We start from the raw sequence: 25,391 nt of genomic DNA, 5'->3' as shown, positions 1-25,391 counted from the left end.
GTAGGTGTGCTGGACATTTTTCCTCCCTAGGTGCAGCACTTTGCATTTCTCCTTGTTGAACTGCATTCGGTTGTTTTCTGCCCACTTGTCCAACCTGTCCAGGTCTGCTTGCAGCTGTTCCCTGCCCTCCGGTGTGTCCACTTCCCCCCATAGTTGGAAACATTCTTCTTTGCAATACTGCACCTCTGCATTTTTATATATTATTAATATTTGTGTACAGTATAGGATAGAAAGATGTGTATGCATGAAATGTAGGAATGCACATGCATATATATACACACATGCACATAACTGCATATAGCTTTATGTGCGTGTGTGTGTGTGTGTGTATGTGTATTCTAATAGTATAAAAGCCTTAGTCAGTCTGTCTGACTGTCCATAATGCTTTATTCACACTCTGATTGGCTGTCTCAGCAGCCAATCAGAGTGCTTTAGACAGACAGGACAGATGGCAGAGCGCCAGCATGACAGTGGGAACTGAGGGGCCGGAGAGGAGGGCAGGGCTGGACTAGCACGGGAGGGAACAGGGAAGCAGGGCCAAATACTGGGCTCCATCCCCGCTACCCCTCCCCCCCATCATTTTTGAGGGGCAATTTGCTAGTATGTATATATATCTATATATTAGGGCTGTGCAAAATTTTGCTGGCTATTTCATTTCGACGCTGTTTCAACTCGTTTCGAGCTCAAAACAGTGAAATTGAAACGAAGCAAAAGACTTCGAAACAGCCTTGTAACAAAATGAGGGCAGTCGAAACGTTTCAAAAGTGCTCTGATATTGTCTGTGTAGCTGGCCAGTGACTGCAATCCCTCCCTCAGGTCCCTTCCAATCCCAGTGCTCTGGGGGAGGGATGGAAAAACAGCATAAAAAGCATTCTTTGAACTGAGCTTTCTCTGTGTCTTCACACTTACAAGTGACACAAGTTTTGTTCTGAACAGTTTGAGGTGCAGATTCCCAGAAACCCCTACACCTATCTCCTTGAAATCTGGCAGGCTTTATGATCTCAGCAGGGGATACCAAGCTTGCAGTTTTCACTCTGCTGTGCCCTAACACACGTGACAGGAGTTCTGCTTATCAGCAGCTTGAGGTGAAGTTTCCCAGAAACCCCTGCACCTGTCTCATTGAAACTTGGCAGGCTTCGTGGCCTCAGAAGGGGCTACCATTCTTGCAAGTTACATCTGAATTAGGCAAGAAATGACAAAGTTACAAGCAGTTTTGTGCTTCCCCATTATAGCCTATAGGCGAAACATTGAAACAACAAAACAGTTTTGACAAAACGAAACAGAACAGCGGTTTCGAAATAAAATAAAACTCAAAACAAAATACTGTCCCGTCAAAACGGTAAAACGGAAGTCGAAATGAAACAGTGCTGTTTTGCACAGCCTGCACACACAGTATTATGGATAAGCATAATGTACATCTGTAATAACAACAATTACAGATGTACACAAGAAGCCATCACAATTAATTTTCTGATTTGTGCATAATAACAATCTCACCTGTAGCATTATACTTGTTACATTTGTTTATATTTAAATTATAAAGAGCAAACCATGCACTTTGCATCACATGGTTGATTTCTCTTGCAGTAATCAGGACCTTTGCCAAGCTGCAGTCCCTCTGTTTATCCTCTCTTGAGCAAGGATGGCCTTCTTTCTTCCAGAGGAGACAGGCCTGGGTGCTACTAGAAGAATATTGACATTCCAAACTGGCTGCCGGGTGCCCCAGAGGTTTCTTCTTCTTTTCTGCCTTTTGCCAACATTCTTAGAGCTTGAATGGGCTAACACATGTTACTAGCTTTGATGACAATATTGCTTAAGCAACAGTATAATAGAGGCAATCTGGACGTGTATTAATGCCAAAACAATGCTCTTTCCAGGTTTGCCTACGCTGTAGTAGTGGCAATTGGATCACAAAAGTTAACCATGTTTGGGGAAAGAATGTGTGTCTGTCACTGTTATTGGCAGACAAGTTTCTTTGGGTAAATCTGATATCTTTTATTAGATCAACTCAAATAGTTGGAAAACTTCTTAGCAAGCTTTTGGGCACAAACGCCCACATGTCACTGTTATTGTAATTCAGTAGAAATCTTGAATTCTTTAAAAAATAAGGGCTCCATCTTGAAGTCCTGGAAGTCCTTAATTCTGGGGCTAAATCCTGGGACTTTTCCCATGAGTAAAAAGCAATTATATAAAGGTTGAAGGACTAGGTTCCAAAGGAACCTCTCTTCTTCCAGTCTTTCATTTTCAGTGCCTTTATCTGCCATGTTTCCAAAACATCAGAACCATCCAGGGTATTGAATCTGAAGCAAAATTGCAGCCCCCCCTGAATTCACTGTTTTGCTATTGATGCTATTTACATCAGTGGGTCTAGGATAGGGCTGTGCAAAATCTCACCAGCAGTTTTGTTTCAACGCTGTTTTGAGCTTGAAACAACAAAATCAAAATAAAACAGAGAGCTTCAAAACAGCCTCAAAATGAAACGAGGCAAGTCGAAATGTTTTGAAATTTTCAAAACGTTTCGAGTTTCGAAGCTCAAGCTGGGCTTGCCTGCAGGGGAACAGGAACTGAAATGAGGAGCGGGAGGGGAGAAGCGGGGAGGGAAGGAGTGCTCTCATTATTGACCGTGTAGCTGGCCAGTGACTGTCATCCTTCTCTGAGGTCCTTCCATTCCCAGTGCTCTTGGGAAGGGATGGAAAAACTGCAAAGAAGGCATAATTGTTTGAACTGCCCTGCTTTCTGCCTTGGTATTAGTTGAGTGAGGGTGCACCTTAACACACACATAGTGTCACCCACCCATGTCACAAGTTTTGCTTGTCAGCAGCCAGAGGTGCAGGGCCCCACAACCCAGACTCCCCCTGCACCTACCTCCTTGACAGCTGGCAGGCTCCGTGGCCTCAGCAGGGGCTAGCATGCCTGCAGTTTTCACCCTGCTGTGCCTTAACACCCACACGGTCACCCATCTCACAAGTTTTGCTTGCCAGCAGCTTGAGGTGCAGTTTCCATGAAACCCCTGCACCTATCTCCTTGAAAGCTGGCAGACTTTGTGGCCTCAGCAGGGGCTAGTAAGCCTGCTGTTTTGACCTCACTGTGGCTTAACACATACACGTGACATGAGTTTTGCTTTCAAAACTTTGAGGTTCCGTTTCTGCCAACCCCCTGCACCTATCTCCCTGAAACTTGGCAGATTTCATGCCCTCAGAAGGGGCTACCGTTCCTGTAATTTTCATTCAAAGCAGGCCAGAAATGACAAGGTTATAGGCTGATTTGAGCTTCCCCATTATAGCCTATAGGTGAAATGTTGCAACAGTGAAACTGTTTTGACGAAACAAAATGGAACAGTGGTTTTGATTCAAAATGAAATTCGAGACAAAACGCTGTTCTGTCGAAACACCAAAACACAAGTTGAAATGGAACAGTGCCATTTCACACAGCCCTAGTCTATGATTTCAGCAGTGGTATCTAATTTTTTAGATCAGGCACTTTATGGTTCTAGTTCCCAAGAACAGTTCCCCAGGCCATTTAGAGCAATCTTATGTCAGCCTCTCTTCCTTCCCATCCCCCTGACACAAGGAACTGCAGGACTCTTAATTAGTTGCTACATAGCACTGTACCTAGACTTCCGGTGGCCCTGGACAAACTTTTAGTATCGGGCCCCCCTTCGCCAGAGATAATAATAATAATAATAATAATAATAATACCATTTTTGGGCCCCCTTTCTGTCCAGGCCCTGGGCAGCTACCTGGTTCACCCATGCCTGTGTCCAGCCCTGCTGCTACAGCAACAGGATAGAATTGAGGAGGTAGTGTGCAACTGTGCATCCATACAAACAAGGGGACAGGCATTTAACATTCAAAGCCAGGGTCAGCAACCTACGGCCTGTAGGCCATACCTAGCCTATGGAGCTTTTGTTCTAGCCCAAAGACCATGGGGATTTGGTGCCAAAAGAAAGCACCTGTCGTTTGGCAGCAGGTGGCTTTGGCAGCATGTGCTTTCCTTTTGCCAAGACAAGGAAAAGCAACAACAGCAGGCACAGAGAAAAGCAGCAGCAGTGGCTAGGTCCTAGAACCTGTCTGTCTCTGATCCAAACTAGATCAATCAAAACTGCAGCCTTAAAAGTTTGCCAATTTCTGTTCTAAGCTATATTATTGCTTTTTCTTTCCTATTTCTATTGATTCCTTTCTTTCCCTTCTCTTCCTTTCTGCTTTTCTTTTCACTTTTGATTATTTTCTCTCTACTTTAAAAAAAAAAAAAAACAGTAATAGGACAAAGTAGCACTCATCCCCCACCTGCTTTTTGGTTTTGTTTTGGGTTTTTTTTTTCCCTTTCTGTTCCTGTTTCCCTCCCTGACTATCAGTGATGGACAGAGGTCAAGGAACTCATTTCATTAAAATGAGTTTTGAAAATGCTTCTCAAACCTCTGACCTGGTTGCTTGGCTATTCCACCCTATTATCATCACGGTGTTGTACATAGGGTGGTAATTGTATCAGAGGCTTCTGTTTCACATCATATGTACCACAGATCAGCTCAGATGGCTTAATAATCTCAGGAGCATTTCAGCACTGAATTACAATTTTAGATGAACTATTTATATTGATAACTACTCTTGAAGCATAACTGCATAGTGTGCATTGCTTTCTTGTCCAGTAGCAAGCGAGGATAACTGCCTACTGCTGCTAACAGTAAATGGAGTTGTTCCTTGAATTCAAGTGACAGAACTGAGTGTTTAGTGTTCAAATGATAGTGATGAAATAGGGCAGAGGACTGGTAAAATTTCCTCAGATTCCTTATTTCTGTTTATTTAAAGTGCATTTATTTGTGGCCTGTGCACCTGCACAGACTTTGAGTCCAATCCTGGTAGATGCTAAGCATGGTTTAGTAGAAGGTTTAGTAAAAGCTCTGAAACAGGAAAGCAGTTAAGTCAGCAGACTAGAAAGGTAAGGTTTCAGATCTGAAACAGACTTTATATGCAACCTTGTGCAAGTTACTTACTCTTCATTTCTCCATTTGCAATTACAGTATTTCTTCATCTCACTGGGGCAACTTATTGTAAGGAAGAATTTGTTCATAGAATACAGGCACTCAAGTTCCAATCAGGAAAAGTGCCACAGAAACCATGCTAGTTATTTTCACTTTAGTCAGTAGCAAATTAGTATTTCCCCAAGAAGTCTGACAACTTGAAGTATTATATTATTTTTACCAATAAAAATAATATAATGAACAACTTGAAAACAAGGCACAACTTGAAAACCATCTCAAATCCTATAGCATTAAAGGTCCCACAGAGAAAGCCTGACAGAGATGACAGGCCTAGAAATATGACACAACAGGCAAAAATATGAGGTGGGAAGGAAAAAGTAAGGATGCCAAAGCACCTTGCCTTCTGTTTAAGGGAGGGGACTGTGGAAGTGACCTCATGTGTTGCAGCATTACCTGAAGAGGAAGTTACCCAGGGGCCTCAGACCATTCGGAGGTGTCATGAACACTTTGGGCATAGCAATGACTTAGGAGCTAAGACAGAGCACTGGCAATGAACTCCCTGCAGAAAATGTCACCAAGCAAGCAAGTGGCTTCATTCTGTACCAGCTGAGCTTTCTGATCAGTCTTCAGCTATTGCATCCAGTAACACATGACCCAGAAAATGCTCTATCCATACGGAAAGAACCAGTACCCACAACAACTGCCAATATCCAGATATCATGAAGACGCTGAGGATTCAACAAAGCTTTCCATGGTGTTTAAAAACAGGGGCAGGTTTCTCAGCTGAGAAAACTGATATTCTCAAGAACAACAGAGTGTGCAGTTACAGCTAGAGGCCTGAGGGAGAGCTATTCCATTCTGGAGTGAGATTGCACAGGGCTGGCAGGATTGCTGGACTTTGTTTCAACCTTTTTTTTTCCCTCCATCCTCCCCAGTCTCCTGGGTTTTTGCTGACTATACAGACTTGCTGCTGGACCCTAGTCCATCTTTATAAGCAATACTTTCTATTCCATGTGGCACTGACAAGCCATCCAGGAAACAGAAACAAGAAGTGGTTCTCTTCAAAGCATGTGCACCCTTAACCCGACTGTACATGACAGGAAATCCAGGAGAACTCTGGGGAAAGGCTAGAGGGGCTGTCCTGTACTACAGCTCAACTGTCCCAGCAGGGTCAGGGAAGCTCAGGCTTCAACTGCTTACTCTTTGGTTTCCTATCTTTCTATCTCTGTGAGATCCCTCTTTATTCCTCACAATTATTTTCTCCCTACTGCCTGTCACACCCATTAAAAATAGGTGCATACACATATTGCCACTCTTCTCTCTCTGGTGCTCCCCATTCCCTCATCTGCTACACTCTGCCACACAGCTCAACACTTTTGACCAGCCTGCCAGGGGGGACAGTCTATTATCATTTGATGATCTAGATTCTATTTCCACTTGGTTGTCTAGACCATTAGACCTAACAGTTACTTAGATGGCCAAATAAAAATAGAATGTCACCCTAAATGTTTCTGAGTAGGGCTTCAAAGTGGAGTAGACTAAGGCTCAGATCCAGTGGACTAGCAGAGGTGACTCCCTGTGCTGTAAGTGATGCCAGCTTCAAGGCCAAATGTACTGAAGTCTCCCACCTCTGCCTGTGGGAGAGAAGCAGTGATAAGAGCTACAGAGCCATCTGAAGGGGAGATAAAGGAGAGGAAGGTAGGGAAAAATGGGCTTTGCTTAGAGCAGGAGTCTGGGCATATGTTAAGCAACTATCATAGAAGCATTTGGGATGAAACCAAAAGAATTGAGTGGTGAAGAATTACTCTCCTGCCCATAATTAGACTGTAATCAGGACTGTTGCCTTCTTGTTATTTTTATAAAGAGGGGCAGGATCTAATTTAGCCTCACAGTTCTGTTGCATTTGGAATTCAGCTCTACTGAAATCAATGGAGCTGACCCACAGATTCAGGGAAGACGCTTCACTGGTTTAATTGAAGCTAATCTCCAAAGGCAGTAAAGCATCGGTGCCAGAGAAGTCATCATAAAATCAGTATAGCCAGCACTGATTCAGGCTCTTTAATGCAAGGTTTCCAGGAAAGGATCTGTTAGCACCACTCTCCACCAGATAGTGCTTAGGGATCCTTAAAGCACAATTAACCCTTAAACGGAATGTGAAATACGAACAGAGACAACTCAGTGTCCTAAAATCAAATTCTAACTTTATTAGTACAACCAGTATTATCTTAGTAGTTTCTATATTCAGAGAGAGAAAAACATTCAGTATAATAATCTTACCCAATCCCAGATATTACTTTGCTGTACAGAAAAGACAGCCGCTCAGTTTCTGGAAGCAAAGGGTATGTCGTGGCCTGGGATGGTCCAGACAGGTGTTGAAAGTTAGATTTAATGATGACAATGACAACTAACTTTCTTGCTCCCCACTTTTATGCTACTTTGATGACTCTTTGCTTTCAGATTGGTCTCTCTGCGCTCAGCATACTGTCCATCTTTTATCCTGTTAGCATATTCCTTAGTTTAACAAGCCCATCACAAGCACAACTCTTAATCTGGCCTTTTTTTGGTGTCTTACTTTGCAGATTGTCCATTGGTCTCCCTTATCACCTTTCAATAACATATCCAATTATTTAATCCCTCTGATCCACCTGGTTAGTGCCACATTCATTTAATTTGAGCTGGTAACAAGGCCATTGCTATGTTATGTTAAAAGAACTTCTCACAGTGATAAAAAAAGAAAAGATATACTATAATGAGCACTATGAGCTCTACAAAATCAACTCAAGGCCAGCTAATAAAAAAAAAGTTAATAAGGCTATACAAAACTTAAGCAATGATTAAATAAAGATAAATATACACAAAAATATAATTCACCACTCTATAAGCAGGTGCAACTTCAAAGTATTAAATATAACAAGCTACTCTAATAGATCTCCCCTGGTGCCAGCAGATTCACTCCTGACTTACACCAGTGAAAGTGAGATCAGTTGTGCCCTACAAATTAGATACAAATATTTCACATTTTTCAGTGCAGCATCTCCTTAGGGCCTGTGGTCAATGCAGCCAGGGGTCTTGAATCCCAGACTTTGAGATTCAAGATCCCTTGAAGTCCCCTTTCTTGAGAAGCAAGCATAACCACTGGGCAATGAACAACAGGCTCTTTAAGCCTTCTTAAATATGAATCTAATCACCAAATCACAACCAAATCAAATCTCATGTTCGTAAGCATGAGGCATTAAACTGGAATGTTATTTTATTTTGGGAATGCCCTTGCGCTGGCCACAGTCTCTGTGAAAGGGCAGACCCCTGAGAGTGAGATGAGTGCAAAGCCACCTAGACAATCTTCCCCTCCTTGGCCTCATCTTCTGTATTGTGTTTGAGTTCATCACCATCAGCTGTCTCACAGATGGCAGGAGAGATATTTTGGGACTTGTGTCAGTCTGGACATCTTTGTCTATTTGAATGTGGTGGATGTTTTTGACTTAGCTGGAGGGTAGACTGCGACAACACCCAGACAGTGCTGGGAGCAGGAGAATGACTGATATGAAAGGGAAACTGAGGCAGAGGCAAGACCTGATGCTAACTGTAGCTGGGCCTCAGAACAACTCTATTTTTTCATTTGCCAGCCCAAACAAAATGGCAACAAGTCACACTATGAAATATTTTTAAATGAGAGTTTTACCAGAATTACAACAAACACATGGTTTTGGCAAGCCATTGAGGGCCACATGATAGGCAGCCAGGGGCAAATAACTATTAATTTTCTAAATTTTTTAGGGGTCCTGCGGGCTGGATAGAATGGCCTGGCAGGCTGTGCCTGGCCCGCGGGCCACATTTTGCCCACCCCTGCCCTAGGGGGTACATGCGGGCAGCCGTGGAGTGTAAGCATCCCTGCACCATGTCCATCTGTACATACTCTTAAGCAAATTTCTCTTTTGAATTGTCAGTGCTTTGAGTGTGCACAGAGGAGAGAGCAGCTGGACAGTGAGTGGGATGCTCCACCTGCACGAGAGACATCGGCAGGTGCCTCAAATATGTTTTAGCAACTCCTTCAGGTGCCACTTGCTGGAGGTGAGGCAGCTTGCCATGATGCCAATGCAGAGGGTGCTAGTCAGCCTGGGCATTCTAGGTCTGATTCTCCCTGTCCCTTCTTTCATGCAAAATGCCCACCTACTATGCAGATGAGTGTGATTTTTTTCCTTCAAACATAATTTAATTATTAAAAAGGATTTGCTTTATTTCAAAACTGTAGCATAAAACTGGTGATGGTGCTTTGGGAAACATCTTTTGGCCAAACTCTGCAGTCCTAGGAACTAATGAAGCTTCTCCACAGTTAGATCTGAGAATCTAAGAGCAGAAATGTCTGTATGTCTGCCCTTCCTTCATGAAACTTATTTTCTCATTATAATTAAAAACACAGATTCTTTATTATTAGCTTAGAGACCTGGGGAGTTAGGTACTAAGTGGGATTTTCAGAATCGCCTATGTGCTTGTTCAGTTGCCTCAGCCTGGATTTCAAGAATCACAACTTCAACTAAGCAACTCCCACTGCACAGTGTTAAGTTCTGGATGTAAAGCACTGACAAGAATAAGCACAACCAATTTCAAAAAATAAAGAGTAGGTGAATGTCAGAAACCACTCTCCAGGGTTGTGATGTCAGCCAATCAACTCAAATAAAATGCAGCACTTGAGTCAGTTCTGGGGCCCTGTGTTATTTGATATGGTTTGGGGCTATTGGAATGATTCAGTCTTCAGCAGTGCTGGTAGCTTTCGTCTTGTGAACTACAAGTAGAATTCGCAATGTAGTTCTCTGTCTAAACCATGTAATATGGATTAAAGGGACGTCTCATCCCTTTAAATCTTTGCTTGTCAGACAAAACATTTACAAAAGACAAATTCTTACAGTGTCAAAGACTCTTTCTATTTAAAAAAAATCCATAGGAGAGGGAAATGCTATAAAATAGTTGGAAAAAAATGTGGAAATCAAGGTACAAAGTCTTTAGGAACTGGACATAAAAAAATGCTACAAAATGCAGAATCTGTCTCACTAAAAATAAGTCACCAATTTGCCAAGTCATTACACCAAAAGGGTTATGCTGGGTGCGTCTACATGTGCAATTATGGGCCGTGTCCACACAAGCGTGGATGTTTTGTTCACGTTTTGTGGACATTTGGGGCCAGCACTGGGTTGGCCCCAGCAGCCTTACCTGGGGTCCTGGGGGCCTCCTGGGGCTGCAGTAGTCACAATCCTGCCACCTGGAGCCTGGCTGGCAGCTGGAACATGGTTCTGGCCAGCCAGGCTCTGGTTCTGAGTGACATGCTCTGTCCCTGTGTGCGCCGCTCCACTTTTTTTTTTCCTGGTTTTTTTTGGACCCCCCTGGAAAGCCCCTCCACACTGCTCCCTTGCAGTGCAGAAAACAGCTGAATGTGCAGTACGTCTGTGGCACCACATACTGCACAGCCGCACTCATCTGGATGCGGCCATGGTGCCTGAATAAACTGGAGTTTATTGCTCCGGAATTAATTGTTCATGGGTGTGCCATTTGAACAAGAGCCGAGGAACAATTAACTATAGAGCAATAAGCTCTGCCGTTTATTCAGGCACAGCATGTGGAGCCTAGGCAGAGCAGCCCTGGCTGGTAATGGGCCCCAGGGGTCAGCCTGCTTGCCCAGGGCTGTTCCACCTGGCTCAATGTGCTGTGGAGGGACTGGCTGGGGCATGAGGGAGCTTTAGCATGGGGCTAGCCGGCAGGCAGCCCCTGCACTGAAGCACAATTGTGCCCCAGCCATGGAGCAAGTACTATCCTGCTGTGGAGTAAATTAATTTATTCTAGCGTAAGAGGGGGACATGTGTAGATGCCAAGATGTTTATTGTGCAGCTAATTAGTCAGCTGCACAATAAACGTCTTGTGTAGACACACCCACTGAGAAAAAAAGTGGAACCACAGCTTCCCTTCCTCTTCTAAAAGCAAGATGACTTGTTGACAACTGTACAAAATGGTACAAAAAATCATGATTCCCCCTTATTCCTATTAATCATGAAATGACTATGTTAATAGTATGACAATATCTGCTGTTTTATAACACAGGAATATACAGGTAGGGCAAGGTGATTTAAACTGAAGCCTGAGTAATTGGTATGGTAAGAATGTCTAATAATAGCTGAACAAGAAAACCACTTGAAATAAAAGTAGGTAATTTGGCAGTATGAATGTGTGCTAATTATAGGATGGATGTTTGGCTGACATTGTTATAATGTACAGCATGTAATTCTTTTTATTGGGTAAGGACAATGGACTATATGTTTTTGACATTTTGGAAACCATGACACTTCAGCCTCCAGCTGTTGCCCTGGCATTATCCTCTAATGTGCTTTGAAACATGTAGAATGATATCGTCCCTTTGAAATTAACCCCTAGTAGTTACTTCCTAAGTTCAGAAAATGTACTTGGTTCTGCAGAGGCACCCTAAGGACCAGGGGGCAGACTTTATGCCCATAAGGATCACACTGCAGGCCTACTACTTAAACAAAAGGTAGGAGTAAGAAAGGGTGTGGTCTTGAGGTGAAAGTATTGGACTGGGGTTCAGGATGTGTACTCCATTCCTTGTTCTGCCTCCTGTGTGACCTAGGGCAGTTCCACTTGGGTCAAGTCAACAAATGGAGTAAGGCACCTATTTCTCAGAGGGGAATTCACAGATGAATTGGGTATCTAAATTCTCAATGTTGGAGTTAGATGCCTAGAAACTAAAGGCACAGAAACCCACAAAGGAGAGGGAGGAAGAGACACCTAGGTGGACCAGTAGGAAATGCTGAACAGAGAGGAGTATCTGAAATACTATCACTCTTAATGCATTTTAGATAACATCTTGTGGATGCAAAATGCACAAGCAGTCCCTGGAGCAGGGACCAGAATCCAATGCACTCCTTAACTGGCTACCTTTTGCTTGCTCTTGCTTTGGTCCCATGAATCTTGCAGTCTTGGTTGTGCAGTGGCAGCCTCATATCATACAGAGTGTGTAGGAGGCCGACGTGAGTTTAAACCCCAGTAGGCTCAGGTGACTAGATCAATTGTCCTCTAGTTCTGGAGCAAGTGCTATAATCACTAGTCTATGATATAGTAGGTGGGCACAGGTAGCAGCACCACTAAAACCACCACCTTGGAATTGAAACCAAAATTACGTAGTGTGTTGTAATGGAGAGAAGCAGGGAACTGGGAAATACTATGACAAAATTCAGAGAGGCAAAGAGAAGACTTTAGTTGAGCTATGGAGAAGATGTGCATGGGAAGTCATTCAAATCAGGTTATTGATTCAGAACATTACAGCAGAAATCTACGTTCTGCCCAACTCTGTGCCACTGATCTTAGGGACAAGGTTTCTCTTTTAGTTTGGGCCCTGTGATTAGAGAAAAAAGTCTGGAGCTGCAGAATGCATCTCAGAACTTTTCGGAATGATGCTGCCCTGTCACCAAAAGACTCGTTGAGAATTAAGATTATTCCCAGCTCAGCTGTGCTGGAAACACTGGCTACATTTATGTCTTTTATTTTATTTGCTCTGTTATCTCCTTGGCTGTGAAATCTTATTGTAAGAAGCTCTTAATTCAATCTCATGATCCCAGTTTAGCCCTTTGTCTAAAAACTGGGAATCCTGAGGAGTCCTAAAATGTCATAGGACACATTTACTGCTCTTTAGGATCTGATCCTTTAGTCTTCCTGTATGCATAACTTCCATTCACTTTCTCATTCATATTGAACCCAAGTATGAAGGATCCAGCCAGGGCCAACTCTAGCAGTTGGCTTTCAAAATAATTATACCCAAAACAGCAATCACAATCAATGCAATACAACCTGCTCAGGTGCCATTTTTTTCAGGCAAACAAACCAAATCTCCCATTCTTCAGCCCCCTGCAACTTTTTTTTTTTTTGGGTGGGGGGGAGGGATTAAAGGGAGGGGGACGAGATGGGGCTATAAATGAAGTTATTTTGAAATAGCTATGCCAGAGCAACCATTCCTGAGCAACTCCATGGATGGATGCTCTTCTTACTCCACTAACCCATTCTTATAGAAGTGCTCTGGTTTAGCTTAATCTACTTGGGTTTACCCTGCTATCTTTTGATGAGTAAGAGATGGAGCAAAATATGTATAGGTTCATTTACCTTAATATTGATCTGGAATCTTTTTGTGAACATTCATCTCTGCACTAAATAAGTCCTGCCTGACAAAGGAAGATCCTGTAGTATTTTCTGCATTTCCTTAGGAAAAAGACTTACTTTCCTCTCACAAGCCTATCAGAAGTTTTTCTCCAAAGCCTGCCATTCTGTCTTGTCAGATACAAATATACTTTAATTGTATGTCCTAATAATTAGTTATCAAGACTTCCAATAAGGCAGAGGAGTTCATTTTGCTTGCAAAAATGTTTAAGTTTGTTAATACCTTCTTTCTAGGCATAGTTGGAGGATACTGAAAAGCATATACCATGTTCTTATATGTATGTACGCATGTTCTTATACCATGCATAAGAGAATCTTAAGGACATCAGATATCCTCTCCGGTACTTTCTTAAATGTCTTAAACTTGTCTTCTGTGGGGCATTACGAAGTGGAAAGCTCAATCAGGAAAAGGTTATAAAAAATGCATCCCTTAATGGGATTCTGTTTCCTTTCCTTCACTCCTCTGGCATGACCTGTTTTTGAGGCTGATGAAAAGATGTTGAAAGGCCTGGTGTTGGAGACTTACTCCCACCTCTTGATATAGCTGTGGATCACCACTTACAGTACTGAAACCAAGGTGTCAAGGCCAGGTTTGAAGGCCATATGGATATTAAGATACAAAAGAGGCTTCTAATGATAGTGCAGAATTTCAGATGTCTGACTTCTTTCAGAAGGATACAAGGAAGAATGTTTTTCATGCCAGTCTTTGCTCTTAGCATGCTTGAAAAAGCTAGTTGGAGGTTCCCTTCTAGGGCTAGAGACAGACATTACACATAAAGCGGTTTAAGTGATTAGAAACTGGTTTAAACCTATAACAGAACAGATGTTCAGTGCACATAAACCAGTTTGAAAATGGCTGAAACCGGTTTGAGATGAACTTGGTTGAATGTAATATCAGACTTAACTGATTTGGTTCAAACCGGTTTATGTAATGTCTGCCCCAGACCCTTTGCTGGTTTAAATTAAATCAGAGTCCCCCAGCATCCCAGCATACTCTCTGAGCTGGGCTGGACCCTCCCCTCTGCTCCCTGGCTGCAGCTCTTGCAGAGTCTTGCAGGCACAACAACATCTACCTGGTTTCCTCCTGCTCTCTCCCTCCTCCCCCACTCCCCACTAACCAGCGATCCCCATCCCCTCTACCTTACACAGACGCTTTATAATTAGCTAGAAGACCACATGATGCCTACAGTCGGTGCTGTGGCAGACAGCAGTATTGGCTTTGGGCTTTTTGGAGCTAATCAAAGCTCAGATGGTAATGTCCCTCCATTCCTTCTTTGCTTAAGAAGAGTTTGAACTAATGAGAGGGGCTGTGCTTTCTGGTGGGTGACAAATGCTCTGTTATCAAGGAGGGGAGGAACCCCTACTTAATCCTGACGGGGCCTGGCCGCGCTCCCCTCAGTTCAACCCTGTAGAAGGGAAGGGAGGACTTCTCTAGTGCCCCCTGGCTTCTAGCCTGAGCCCCTGGAGGCATGTGCCTGAATTTTTGGGTTGTCTGAACAGTTACAAAGTGATTCAGCCTGGCCAGGTTAGACTAACCTGCGAAGATTGAATCAGTTCAGGCTCAGGCTTTTTGAATGTCTGTCCATAGCCTAGAAGAACAAAATAATGAGTAAAGATGACAAGAACGCTTTTATTGGAAGAGTTGCTCCAGATAGCACTCAGGATGGATTATTTTGTAGTTTAGAAAAGTTTAATAATTGGTGTGACAAACTGTCTGTGTAACCCCAGAGCCCCAAGCCTCAACCTACCTTTTTGCTATGCATTTCCAGGGAACAGATTAGATTTTGCCCTTTAGGTAACTCCTCACCCCAGCAAACCTCATTCTCCCCAGCCCCTAACCAGACTCTAGAGCTCCAATAGAGGAATCTGTAGTTTATGGGTTGTTCAGTTTGCAAAACACAGAGACCCCCTATTGGCTACAGCAGTGGGGAACCTTGTTGCCAGGCATGCCACAAATTAACATTGCACTCTCCCCAAGTGCCATTCTGATCCCTTTTCTGGGCGTGTCCAGACAAGCGTGGACCTCCAGTATGCGGTGCTGCGTACTTTACATGCTGCACATGCAGGTACTCCCCGTGCTGCCAATTTGCAGCACGTAGGGGGTTTGACCCCAGGAGATCCTAGGGTCAAAAAAACCTGCACCCATAAAAAGCAGGGCAGCACACATGGCAGCAGCGTGTTAAGTTATGAAATGGGATTCAGTACTAGTGTTAAAGGACTGACATGACAACTAGTTCGATGAATGATAGAAAGGCTTTATTTACTATAAGTTTTCACAGTTAAATGAGCCTAAAGCAAAGCAAAGTCCAGTATTTAGTTGTAAAAGTGATAGTATCACACCAGTTATAAGCAAAAGAGGCGGTCTCTGTCTTTTCAGCTTCTCAAAGTGTGGATCCTTTCACCTAGATCAGCTAGGCGTGGTGGCAATTCTTGTCAAAGTGATTTCTCATTCTGGAAGTTTGCCCTGTTAGCTGTTTTGTTCCTCTTTTCTAACCTTTATCTCAGCATCTTCAAAGCATTCTTGTAGCTTGTTAATCGAGAGAGAGTCGCAAGCAATAATTAACAGGAAAATCCTGTTAATCAAACTGCTCATTATTGGTTATCAGAAAATCCCAATTTTGTCCTCGGTAACAGGAGGTTAGCAATTTCTACTAAGTTGGAACATATCAGGAAATTGATTAACAACCAGGAAAAACACAAGGTTTTTGAGGAGTCTCCCTGGGAAGATCAAGGGAACCACTGAGGCAAAACAAGAGTAAATCAGGAGGAGATACCTATCAAAGCCCATATGGAGAATGTCTCTTCCAACCCTAAACACAAGTTTCTTGCAAAGAAATATTTACTGTACTAATTAATCAGGGATTACATAATTACATATAGAAGGCTGCTTAAAATCATCATAAATATAGTAAGATAAGCTGGAAGTGATGCCTCATTATTTCTTTTCAGAAGGTCCAGCTACAAACTTACATTCTTTTGCACTATTGTCATCAATATTGCAATTGTCATCAATATTTTAAATTTTAACTTTTGTGAGTAGGCCAGGCTCAGCTTGAGTTTCACAGCCATCACAGCGTGCGCTGGCCAAAACTGGAGCCTGGCTGGAGTGGCTAGAGCCATGCTCCGGCTTCTGGCCAAGCTTTCTGCTGCAGGATTGCCACGACTGCAGCTCCCAGCGGCCCCCCAGGGCCCCAGGTAAGATATTTACATCCTTTGAATGCAATTTCATTTTTTGGATAGAGATCTGTCCGGCAAACTCGGTAACCTTCTAATTCAATATTATATTCAAGAAGGATAGCAATATATATCTTTTCATGTGACTTCAGATAAACTTCTAGTTTTATTTCAGCAAATCTTTCCCCTTCTTGTAAAAAATGAAAGAAATGAATCTGTGTGTGATACTTCCTTGTCCTAGGTATCTAAGAAATATGTTTTTGGTTTGTTTGTCCCCCTGCCCACAAGGTCTTATTCATTTGGAATGCAACCAGCTTTTTTTAAGTTAACTCCTCTCCATACCTGGCTTGCTGTTGGTGTTTGCATTGTTGATATTTGAGATTCAGGCTCTAAACTCCTCATGCTGAGTGAGGTGTTTTCAGTCCACAAAAGCCAGGAGTCACTTGATCACTGGATTATTTACAGCCCAAGTTTCAGCTGAGGAGCTGGAATATCATCCTTCCAACAGCCTCTGAACCAGATACTGCTCTCATAGATTTTCCATGAGGCAAAGAGTTGAACAAGGCTCTTGTGCTTCTAGAACAATTAACAAATCACATATTTGGAGGAAACATGAATCTTTCATTTAGAATAAAGGCACTTGCTGCATCCATCCCTTCAGGGAACAGCTCCCTCCATAAAATAGGCCGGTTCTAATACCAGAAAATCAAGATGCAGCTGTGAGGCTTGCAAGCCTCAATGAAGGTAACTGCCCATCCCTAATTAGGTGTGACAGTCCCAGAATGGGAACCTTAAGTCCCAGTCCTGGGCTGCATGACTCCGGGACAGCAGTTGTCCCAGATTTGCAGTATCATGCAGGGATCTGGGGATCTGGATTTCCCCTTGCAGGCTGGCAGCTTTCCAGCCTGCAAGGGGCTGCTAGGAGCTGGATGCAGGGGTCACCATGTGCACGTGAGTGCTTGTACGCATGCACATGGCCGGGAATACAGCCAAGCAGAGTGGAAAGCAGTCCCTGAAGGTAAATCTAAGGGGGGAAGAAGGGGCATGGTGGGGGCAGGTGGAGGCCCCCATGGTGAGGGAGGGAGTGGGGCAGGGGCTGGGGGTGCTGCCCAGCCAGGGAAGTGCATGGGGCCTGGGGCCAGGGTGGGGAGCAAGATAGAGCCATAGGCGGCTCATCCAGGGTGGGGGTGGCTCCCTGCCACTGTGCATGCTTGGGTGGGGACCATGGAGGGCACATGCCTGCCAAGTTTTGTGTCTGGGGCAGGGCTGAATGTGGGCTCCCTGCTGCAGGCTCAGGGCTCCCCACTCTCCTGTCTTTCCCTCAGGAGACCCACACTGGCTGTGCACCCCCTGCCCATCCAGCAGCAGCGGTGGCATGGAGTTGGGCCCACCACTACTGCCAGGTACGCAGCTAGTGCAGGGATCCCAGGGGGAGGGAGCAGGGCAGGGAGCCCCAAGCCCACAGCAGGCAGCCTGCACGTGCACCTATCCCTGCTCCGATCTGCTTGGCTCTGCTCCAGCTGTGGCAGGGGAGGGGGAAAAGGGGGGTGGATATGTGTCCTGCCTTTCCATTTTGAAAAGGTGGTTACCCTAGCCTCAGTACCATGTGCCCTACAGAGAACTAGCTCTGTAATAAACAAGAGGGGGGCTTGTCATCTTTCTTTTTTACCAGCTGGCTGAAAAAGGAAATAATAAGAGGTATGACAAATACGTACAGAACAATCCTAGATATGGCAACAGACTATCCCAAGACAAAAAACATGCGGGTTATTCTGACTTCCTGCCAAGAAGTAGAAGAATGAACCAGGAAGTGGTGTGGATCACACCACACTTTATGCCCTCAGGAGAGGAGCACACAAGTATGTGGGGCACATGCACAATCCCTAATGAACATTGCTGGTGGGAGCTTTCTGAACTCCTGTGCAGCGTACACAGGCAAACCATGGCTGAGATCCATGTGTGCGAACCCTCCAAACAGCCACAGGTAAAGGCTTGCCTACATTTAGGCCACAGCATTTCTCCATGTAACTGTAATGGTATAACCCTTATTCCAGCAGTCCCCTGTAGCTCTTATTCCAGTTTTGCTTAAATTGTTTTCTGAATAATCCACCTGAACCAGGATAGTTCTGACACTCAATTTTCTGGTGTTGACAAGCCTTAAAAACAGTTCCTAAGGCTCCTGCCATATGTTATACTAAAGACACGATTAACCAGCTAATCGTTTTTAAGTTGTGACCCAGCCACATGTTTAATTAATCACATGATAAAAGGGGGAAGGGAATGAGACAAAAAAGTGTGTAATAATTTTGTGTGGGTGTGGCTTTGAAGCCAAGGCCCTGACTAATATGGCACGGCTGCCCATCCTGGTCTGCCACCTGCCAACATAACAGTAGAACAGACACAGGTGGCCAGAGCCCTTTAGCTGGACCTAGCCACACACCCACTCCCTGCCACCAGAGTGGCCAACCTAGGTTAGCTGACCCTTCACCTGTTTCAATATAAACCCGACCCAGGCAAGAAGGTTCAGCCATGTACCTAGGCTGCTGTACTCTTAGCTTGTGCTGCTACTGGCTTCCTGACAAAACTCTCCAGATACCTGACCCAGAGTGTCAACAGACCCTGAGTCTGGACTGACCCTTTGGATACCTGACCAAGTTCTGGTTTCATCTCCTGGACACCTGTCCTGGCTAGCCTCCTGACTCGGTGCTCTGCCTCACCCTCTGGATCTCTGACTTGGTTCCCCAAATGAATCTCTCCTGGCTTCTAGCTTCCCTATGCTCTGACTTGACATGCTTCCCTCAGACTTCTGTTGTTTCTCCTGACCCTGAGGCAACCCTCCAGACCTGGTCACCTATGACCCAGCATGACATGTTGGTTCCTATCATGCCATTAATGATGTGGCCAGAGGCTCCCCTGTGGCTGGGAGCCCCATCAGCTGATTGTAGCTTGAGGTTTGGGGCTTCTAGGGTTACCCAGACAGTTTGTCACACTGGTTATGAAACTTCTTTAAACTACAAAAGAATCCATCCTCTTCCAATAAAAGTTTTCATCATCTTTGCTCACTTTGTCCTCCAAAAGAGAACTAACCTCCAGTTAGACAATCTATTGCTTGTATGAAAGACATTTTTCCTCTTGTGCCCCTGAGCCTGGAGCCTGCAGCTGATGGGGCTCCCAGGTGTAGGGACACATCCCCATGGCTGGGAGCCCCGTCTGCTTATCTGGGCTCCAGGCACAGGGGTGTCCCATGTGCCTCTGCAACTGGAAGTCCCATCAGATAAGTCAGTCTCTGAGATATGAGAGTTTGCTACTTGCCAGTGCAGGGGGAGCCCCGGATCACATTCTCAGGTGCCCCGTCCACCAATAATTAGGTGTGGTGGGATCTGATGCACCAACTCCATTTGATTAGTAAGGGCTACAACAGATGCAGGCAGTTGGGGTGGTTTGTTGCATTACAGCCAGGTTCTGGGAACCTGACACATGCCTTTCTCTGGTGAAAGGCTCTATGTTCTACTTACTTTCTATCCCTTTCTCGCACTATTGTCATTTCCTGTTTCAATCTATGCTGGGCAGGGAGATGAAGCGACTGCTATATTTATGTGGCCACTGCTCCCGTGACAAGTATAGCAAGAACACCCCTCAAAACAAGAACAGTCCCTTCCTGCCAGACTCTGTAAGTAAATGCATTCTCCCCAGTGAAATCACTCTGCCAGTTGCTGTGTGCGAACCATGCCGATCAGTACCTTTAAAAACCAGGGAGAATTTGGCAGAAGGGAGTGTTCTCTTCATACCGAACACCCCAGGTTTAGAACCCCCTCTAGTAGCTACACAGAACCAGGCTATTGTTAAATTGTTTTAGCTGGCTGTGGCTGTGTGCAAAAGTGTCACTAGGTGAAGCTACACATGATGTTTACTGTTGCCTAATTAGCTCCTCAGTTAAGTCTCAGCATTTACACATGCAGCCCTATTAGGCCATGGTAGACTAATACATGCCTCCATAGGATAGTGCTTGTCAACACTGAAATTTATTCAGTCAAATTAATTTCACATGTAGATGTGTCCACTGAAGCAGCAAGAGAGATTTGGAAAAGAGCAGGGGTGGTAGTCAAATTGGTTTAATGTTTCTATTTATCAAAGCTAGAAATGTTAGTGAAATTTTTTTTGTTTTTAAGTCAATGTTTTCCAAAATTTGATTAAGTCATCTGTGAACACTCCCTGGGGCCTAAAGAGAAGAGCTCTATAGCTATGACTCATGACAGGTTTCCATACTTGAGTTTGAGCATCTAGAGCAGTGATCTAATCAAGAGATTTCAAAGAGGAGGCCATCCATTAAAAAAACCCAACAACTTTCTGATTTGCTGTGGGCTTTCTGAGTTCTTTGCAACAGGATTGCCCTATTATTTTTTGTGGTTAAAAAATGAGTGAAAGCTAAGAGCTGCCATTTTCTATGTGGTGCCTCGAGCCTAAAAACATTGAGAGCCATTGTTCTGGGGGTCTGTGCCATGTCCCTAGTAGGTCCTGAGGATGACTGAGTGGGCCCTGCCTAGTCAAACCCGTTGACACATTTCAAAGCTAGAAATGCACCCATGAGGCTGCTCCAGGCACCTGTTTTCAAGCCCCTGGTCTCCAGCGACCCTAAAAACAAACACTGGGGACAAGTCCAAGGCAGCTTCTTCATTGAACTTCCAACTCTGGAGCACCTCCATGGATTTGGAGTAGAGCAGGGGTCAACAACATTTTGGGGCAGAGTGCTAAAAGCACCCACAACCTTGACTTGTAAGATGTTGGTGTGCTGGGGCAGACAGTGGGGGAGCCATGAGTGGCCCAATCCTTGTTATGGCAGCACAGCCCCGGCCCCTTCCCTGCTGTCTGCTCCGAGGCACACGTGCCAACCAAAATGCCTTTGTGTGCCACACTCTGGCACCTGTGCTGGGGGTTGCCTACCCCTGGAGTAGAGAGTGCCCAGTCCTTTTCTCCTCCAGCTCCACAGCTGCTGCAGCACAGATGGGCCCTAGGAGGCAGGGAGAGAGCCGGTGTGTGTGTAAACAAGTCCCTGAAGACTGGTGACTCCAGAATAAATGGACCTAAGTGACTCTGCAATAATTTTTTGTGGGTGGTATCTTTTTTAGACCAGCAGCATGATTGGGATAAAGTTAGGCAAGCTTTTGAATACAAGGCCATAGCTTGAAAGGTCATAGCTAAGTCTCTCTAAGAAAAAAACAAGAAAGGTTCAGCGTACACAGACACCACATGCCTAAGAAAGTTACAAGAGGCTTTTTCATGAAAATCTACCCAGGGCTTGAAGTGGAAATGATCTCTCTGAAGAGGTTCATTTCACACTTTATGTGAAAATAAAGGCATTCATTCTCACTTTTTAAGGCTTAAGGAGGACTACTGGAAAAGTGAGAGAAATGTGAGACTAAACGAAAATGCTTCATGATGGCTATTCTCCAACCGTGGTAAAGGAACTAACAGGATTTATTTATGATTGCCGTACCAAAAAAAAAAAAAAGAAAAAAAAAATCAAAACACATTTTAAATTCAACATTTTGCTCCAGACTGAGCAGGTAGCACTGCCTGACCCATAACATTACAAGGACCATATTTCAATTGCTTACAACTTTGACAGTCTTAAGCATTTGGATTGAAAATTTCCAAGCTGGGCATCTGCCTGAGGCTGTTTGTTTGGGAGGGGCCAGGAGGGGAGTTTCAGCAAGAACACTTCTGAGGCTAGGAAAATAATGCCATCTTCCAATCATGGTCAGAAAATTCTTCCAGATGTTTCTTGAGGCGTTCGGTTCTACCACTCCCCGCTTCTGGGGGCAGGGGCCAATCTTTTCTCTTCCCCAAATCTCTTGCCTCATTCAATACACTCATGTCCTATGAAAAATGAGGCAGAGGTCTTATAAGGTAACTGCCTCAGCCTCTACACAGCTGATGGAAGAGACAGCACGTGATCAAATAATTAAAAAGCCAGTTTGATCATACAGTAGGCTATGCAGTGGCCAAACACATATGTGGCTGGACAGGCAGAGACTCCTCCCATTGTTTAACCCCAGTAGCCTAGGGGCTAGAGGTGTGTGTGCACACGACACTTTAAAGTGGGCTAAATGCTTTTGCACTGCTTTAAAGCTGTCTGTGTTTGCACACATTGGCAGCATATTGCATATTAATTCTAGCTGCTGTAGGAAATTCAGAGGCGTCATGCACCTTAAATGACTCAGGGCACAGCAAACTAAAACTCCTACAAGGAGTTTTAGTTTGCTGCCCCTACAGCTGTGGAGCGAAGCACCAGGCTCCATGCAACGCAGGGGCTCTGCAGGAAACCCTGCAGGCAGCCTGGCAGCAGCCCAGGAAGGCAGGCTACCTCCCTCCCCGCAGCACAGGGACTGCTCCACCTGCCAGCAACTCACTCTCCCCTCCCCACTGGAGAGGCAAGTGAGTCAGCAGGGTGTGTGCCTGACACAGGGGTTTAATCAGACCTAAATTTAAGTGGTGTTTTTTAAAACCCACTGCTTCAATTTAGACCGCCCATTTCGTCTACACATGCCCTAGAGCACTCACCCCGGAAGCAAGAGACCTACGTTCTACGCCCCATCTCTTCAGAGGGGAGTTTGAATGTATACCCGATTTCCCAGCAGGGTGCTCTAATTGTCATGGCTTAAGCTAGGTGTCCTCTCCAGTACAACTCAAAACTTTCCACCCACTAGAAGCAAGGCTTCGGGCTAGAAACCAGTGCCTTTCCAGAACACGATCCAGCTCAATGAACCACAACATCCTCTGGTTTGCCCTCCTCCTCCTCATCCCATACATCTTCTTCAGGGGGTCAGCTTCAGAAGAAATACTGGAGAGGGTACTGTATATTGTCTAACCTGCCCCATTCAATATATTCTTATGTCCTATGAAAAGTGAGGTAGAGGTGGTTAAAGCACTGTGCATGCTTAGTGTGCAAACACACGCTTGCGTGTCCGCAGTGCAGGGGTAATATAAAATTGCAATCCGTGCATAACTTCCAAAAATGGTCACCTTAAACAGCTACAAAGCTGCTGTTTGGGCACATAAAGACAAACACAATTTTGTCCAAACTGTGCCCATAATTTGCATATTGAACATTTAATAGAATATAATTTTGTCAAAATAACTATTAAAAAAACATACAGAAATGAAGCCAGAATTTAAATAAAGTTGACTGAAGCTGAAACAAGCTGTGTATACCATAGACCTATACCAGTTTCTTCTAACTGGCAACCAACTGAATAGATAATACTTCTAAGAAGCTTTTGACCTGGAGGGGACTCAAGTTGCACAGCAAAAAAATCTGGAGACTTTTGGCACACCTTTCCTGAAAAAGTAAAATGAGTGGTTATTTTCAAGCCTGGAATTTAGTAATGTTGTGGGCTGGTCACCTGCATTTACCTCATTCTTTGTACATAAACAGCCTTTGCAAGAAGTTGACTAATCCTTTTTCTTGCAGATACCAAAACATTGAAAGTTAACTGACTGCAATTAGAAAAGGTAGGCAGTGTTTTTTTCAATGTTATTTGGTGCTGAAGGCAGTGCTGTCTGGTATTGAACCCGATTTAAAAAAAATTAATGAAGAAAGTATCACATTAATTTAACACTCTTAATAGCCATATCTCATTCCTCCATTTCCCACAGCAATACAACTTTTTGTTGCAGCCATGTCCCATTATTCAGTGCTTGCTAGATGAAAATATAAAAATATTGCTGAACTGAGCAAATATGTTTAACAAGCTTCTGTCTTCATAGGCAAGTCTATCTCCTTCTGTATGCTGCTCCAGTAGAGCAGGATCATGTCTTGTCCTGAAAATGGAGAGGGGCACTGCAGTCTTCCACATCGCATATGTTTACAGCAGGCAGTTCAGAAATGGCATGAGAAAGGGAGATGAATTATGATCTAGATCAGGTGTTTCAAACATAGGGCCTTTGGGCTACCACCATAAGTTATAGGGTGTGACCTTCTGCAGAATTCAGGGCCCTTTGGCCATGATCACTGGTGGTGAGCTAGGCTCACTGCTGCAGCTGCTCTCAAACTCGCCCCATTGTGGCACACCCCCATTTCCAGACCCATCATGTCTGGACCCATTGCCAGATCTGCTGCCACAGTGACAACAGTGGCTGTCCCCAGGCCCTGGGCCAGATCTGCCTTGCAAGAAGCCCCATGTCCCAGGGCCTCAGGTGAGCTTGGCACCACTGATTTAGATCAAAGGGAATTCTGGGCATTTGACTACAAAGTCCCACCAATCTGGATGGCACTGTATCCAGCAGGCTAGCAACGTAGTTTGCAGCACTGTGATGACACAGTGTGAACGGAGGCCACTGCAACAGCATGCGTGGCTGCGTGGTATCAACACATCTTATGCCAATGCTTCTTTTTAAGATATGCCTGCAAATTTTGGTTTCCCCTTTTCAGATTTATAGGTTATCTTCAGCTGTGTAAGACAGCAAACAAGAAGGATACATACATTTCCAACACGATCACTATTTCAGAGGAGGAAACTGGACAGTGTTCTACAGATGCCAATGCCATAAATACTAGGCAGTTATTAGCTACTAGCCATTTTGTCCAAGAGTTAAGTTACCTAATATACAAGTAAGGTAGGCAAAAATCAGGTAAAGTATTAGTACAAAGCTTATTTATTAACTAGAGGCCCAGCTAGAAAAGCATAGAAACAAAAGGTTTGTCTTCTTGTTAGATACTAGGGTTTAGGAATGTGGAAATAAGTTTAACCAGGTCTCTTACTTGGATAAGAGGAGAGACAGAGAGAAAGAAAGAGAAGAGAAAAAGATGCTGATGCTATGTTTTCAAAATGTTCTAAGATAAGGAAAAACCTTCATGCCTTGTTTTGTCTTGATATATTAATCTCTGTGTGCAGATGTTAACCTCCTCCTTTCCAGGAACCAGAAACTGATAGCTGTTCCCAAAACACAATGTGTTTGCTGAATAAGCAAACTGCCTACGTGTGACAAACGAATGATCAACTTCTTCCTGTTTCTTCAAGGTTGTTTTGTC

The 25,391-nt window shown here is 44.2% G+C and overlaps 1 long non-coding RNA gene across 1 annotated transcript in view; it reads left to right on the top strand.

Moving 5' to 3' along the window:
- The window catches only part of LOC112551980, a 36,403-nt gene that overhangs the window by 4,516 nt on the left and 6,496 nt on the right, over positions 1-25,391 (top strand). Inside the window, exon 2 of the long non-coding RNA XR_003096341.1 lies at positions 23,832-23,872. This is a non-coding gene — a long non-coding RNA (uncharacterized LOC112551980). The remainder of the gene's footprint in view (positions 1-23,831; positions 23,873-25,391) is intronic.

Source organism: Alligator sinensis, unplaced genomic scaffold (assembly GCF_000455745.1).
Source record: "Alligator sinensis unplaced genomic scaffold, ASM45574v1 scaffold371_2, whole genome shotgun sequence".
Taxonomy (NCBI): domain Eukaryota; kingdom Metazoa; phylum Chordata; order Crocodylia; family Alligatoridae; genus Alligator; species Alligator sinensis.
The sequence above is the reverse complement of the archived record's forward strand: the minus strand, read 5'-3'. Positions and strand labels throughout refer to the sequence as shown.